Raw genomic sequence first — 4,517 nt, 5'->3', positions numbered from 1 at the left:
ATCTCAATTAGGTCATACATGTTGCATAAATCTTAGGTGGTTTGACTCTTGTTGTCAACTCACATTCATAGTAGCCACCCTATCATCTAAAGGACCCAATACACTTTAGAACAATTAAATATTATGTGTCAATGTGATCACGATCATTAAATTAAAGCCAAATTATGTCAAATGGAGGATAGAATTTGCTTTTTATTTTGTTTCGAAGAGTCATGGATTCTCCCCAATTTCACAAACACGCAAATGGTTGTGAGAGTGAATGATCTTCTGAAGAAAAATAATTGTGGGTGAATATTAAGAAAGATTATGAGTTGGAAATCCGCAAACTACTGGGTGGATTTACTTTCCTCTTATTTTTTTCTCCTGATCACTACATGATTATGGCTTTGCTAAAATTTCGGAATCCCACAAGATTGGTCTTCAAATTTAGTAATTTTGAGCTAACACCAACACTCAAGGAAATTTGTAGGTTTCTTGGACTTCCCAACAAAGGACGTCAAATGATCTTGGCATGCAAACAATCACCGAAGAAATTCTTGGAAGTCTAAAAATATTTGATGCGCTCAAATTACACCTCCCTAAAGAAGTGCAATCGTATCAAGTAAAGAACCCACCTAGTGGGTTGGAGTCGATCCCACGAGGAAGATGGTTTAGACTTAACTTCAATGTACAATTATGTCTATTTAGTCAAGCTCTTTCTGATAAAAAAGTAATTAAAAAGGGGGGGGTTGTGAAAGAATTTTCTTTAGTACTTCTAATTAAACAAGTAAGCAAAAGAAAAGATTGAGTTTTTATCAATTTGTGAGATAAACTAGAATGTAGATGTTCCCGTTAGGTTCATAACTCCGTATTCCTCGCAATAACAATTCTTCTCTAGTGTTTTGCATGGAAAGTGATAAGTTAGGTATCTCTAAATCCTTGGTCCGGCATCTAGAGAATTTCACCCCGTACCTTGGTCCTGCTACGTGTGTATAAACTACTAACCCTTACCATTACTTCATATCAAGCATCATAATCGATGTATGGTTTAGTTATTACTTTGCACCAATTGACACTAGCCTATTAGATAGTATCCCACTAAATCTATGTTGATAATTCTTTTCTTATTGACTACCTCCTTGGTCCGGCAAGTAGTAACAAGGCGTGTTCTAACGTTGGCCACCGTTAAAAGGACTTCTAAACGAAAGAATCATCAATACATGCAAGAACCTATTTGAGAATTGTTATTTAGCTAGGTTTACTTTGTCAACCACCCATGGTTCCCACAACCCTAGTAGTGGATTTAGTTACACATGCAAGAAAGAACACAATTCATCATTGTTAAGAAATAAATCATGAACTTACTTTGAAAATTTGAAGAAAAACCCAGAAAATTAACTTGAAATTGCAAGATAATACTTGAAACCAAATTTGGAAATTGAATTATTGCCAAAGTTTGCAAAAATCAATCTCCAACACAAAACAAGAACAATACCCACAATGTCTAACCTCAAAAATGAGGTTTTAATCCATATTTATATAAAAAAGAAATCCATATTTATAGAAAATGTTGTACTAAATTAAAAGGAATTAAAATAAGAAAAGTTGTCCAAAAAACGCGGCTGTAATCGACGACACCCACAATGGAACGATGGTTCGTCGACTGCTATCCTCAGTCCAGATTTAGAATAATTTTTTGTCCTTTAGATGGCATCATCTTTGAATCAAACGACAGACCAACACGGTCCGTCGATACACTTACGGTCAATTGTTGCCCTCTGTCGCTCCATCCTTAGAATTTCTCCAACATTGGGTACTAGGACTATCTCTGATCATATCGAAGATTCAGCAGAACGGTCCATCGATCAATCGACGGACCGTCGATCCTCTTTGTAGTTCCACACTTGGTCAGATTTCCCTGAGTTTTCTTATTTGTTTGAACTGCAATCAACGGTCACCACCTACGGACCGTCGATTGAATGACGGGCCATCGATGGCCTTCGTAGGTCGCTCTGCACTATTTTCCAGCTGCCTTCTGCGTTTAAGTTCTGGACATCTTTCCTTTAAAACAAACATAAAACATGTTAAAACTACTACAAAAAGGCTTTAGACACACACGACTCTTAAGGAAAAAACATTCAAAGCACCGTAAAACCACGATACATTAGGTTGAAGCGTAATATGAAGTTAGATTTTTAAGATTTTGGATGGATTTCAAAGGAATTTCTATACTCGCATTTTTGTGATAAGAATGGTCATAAAAAATTCAATAAAAAGTTTGATTGCTCTGCTAGACAGTGGCAGAAATATTGTTTGGGAGCTTCCGTTGTTGCACTAATGGGTTACTTAGTTTTTCCTATGAAGGGAGGGAAAATTAGCACTACCTTAGGTTATGTGGTTAACATGTTAGCTCAAGGAGGACCAAATCCTGCAAAGACTATAGTGTCCATGATACTTGTAAAAATAATAAAGGCATTCTCCGCATGCGCTAATGGTAAGAGATATTTTGAGGGTTGCAATCTTTTGTTGCAACTACGGGCTATTGAACCCTTCTACAGGAGGGACAACTTGGTGACATCTTGAATGGCCTGGGGAATAATATTTTTAGTCACCCATAAGGATGAAATATTTTCTTGCCCGTGTAGGGATAGATGATTGGTTCATGTACCTAAGAGAGTTTGTTGGCACTCAAATCCAAAGGAAATATCGGCTTAAACGGGGTTCAACCATATGCACCACTCTGAGTCCCTCGTCAATTCAGGGAAGTCCAAATGATACCCTTACGATCTCATATGAGCCAATATGGGTATAACTTTGTATAGAAATTCTACAAGTCGACACCATACTACAAAGGTGGGAAAGAGTGATAATTGTCAATATACGAGGCAACAACCCTACTGCACACCCGAATATGTGAATTGTCCATTAATATGTATAATATATAATATTTGTTTGCAATTTATGTTATTTAAAAATTTAGAATAAAGTACAATTTTATAGTAAATAAAGAATTCGAAAAGAATAAAATTTTATATTACATGAAAATTATATAATGTGATTATTTGGGAAAAAAGAGAAGAGATTTATATTGCTCTATGAAATAAGAAAATAAAAATAAAATATAAATAATAAGAAAAAGTCATTCTTTTTTAGAGGATAAAATAAAGAATTAAATTGACATTAATTTTTTCTAAAAATAAAAAACTTTATATCATATATTTATATTAAAGAGAGCCTTAGGTTCGCCTACGTGGCGACCACAAGCAAAAAATTTGTTTTAAATTATTTAATTCCAAAACTAGCCCTCCTCTTTCATGAAAAGATGTGACTTTTATGAAAAGTTGTGCCTGTAATGAAGAGTTGTGACTTAAATGCGAGTTGCGATTTTTACCAAAATTTGTGACTTTTATGAAAAGCTGTGACTTTTATAAAAGGTTGTGAACTTTTCGAATGGTTGTAATTTTTCCAAATAATTGTAACATTTCTGACAAGGCACAATAAATATTTGTTCACAGTACCCTTTGTTGTCTATAAATAGTGGGATTTCCTGTCATTTTAAAACAACAAAAATTCTGATCTTCTTCTTCTACTTCCGCAAAATTAAATATTCGTGTAATTTGCTTCTGTTGAGTGACTTACTAACACCACTGCTTTTGTATCAATAAGTTGGTGAATAAAATCATTCCATCCCGAGAGAATGTAATTCTTTAAACCTTTTGTATTGGAGGGAAATAGTTTTCTTAAGGTGACATTGTGCATTAAGTGGAATCAATTTTTTCCCTTCTATTTCATTCTATTTTTACATATCCTCATATGTTTTTTACACTCATTAATTTATGCTTATGATATTAATTGTTTGTTTTTGCGTACATGTTTTAAACTATGTTGTTTATGTTTCTGCAAAGTTATTGTCTCCGGTTATATTGAACATATACACATATGGTACGTATATTCATTGTGCAGAAAATAATTATTGTACTCAGTTCCAAGAATTCATGTTTTGATATTCTATAATTAATTCTATAACTTAAAAATATTATATATAAGCTTACATATTATCTATTTGTACATAGACATGAAATTTCTCACTTATCAATTGAAGAAATTCATTATGCAAGTTCAAAAGTTATAATTGCTTTCATGTTCAAGCGTAATATCTTTTTTGAATATTTAACAAATTTTTGAATTTTATCCTAAGATATATATCATTATTGTATAATCTATGCAACTTAAATGTTTCTTTTTCTTACAAAATCTCTTTGTATATATATTCTTATTTTCTTCTTTATTTTCCTTTTAGGGTGTGTTTGGTACGAAGGAATATGTTTTCCATGGAAAATAGAAAATATTTTCCTGAAAAATAAGTAGATTTATGACTTATTTTCTCATGTTTTGTTGGTGAGTAGAAAATATTTTTAGGAAATAATTTTTAGTATTTGATTGATGAATGAAAAATATATTTGAGAAATATTTTATTTTACTAAAGTAGAAAGTAACTTTTGAAATTGAAAATATTTTTTAGGGGGTGAGGGAAGGGG

This window comes from Solanum pennellii, chromosome 8 (assembly GCF_001406875.1).
Source record: "Solanum pennellii chromosome 8, SPENNV200".
Classification (NCBI taxonomy): domain Eukaryota; kingdom Viridiplantae; phylum Streptophyta; class Magnoliopsida; order Solanales; family Solanaceae; genus Solanum; species Solanum pennellii.
The sequence above is the reverse complement of the archived record's forward strand: the minus strand, read 5'-3'. Positions refer to the sequence as shown.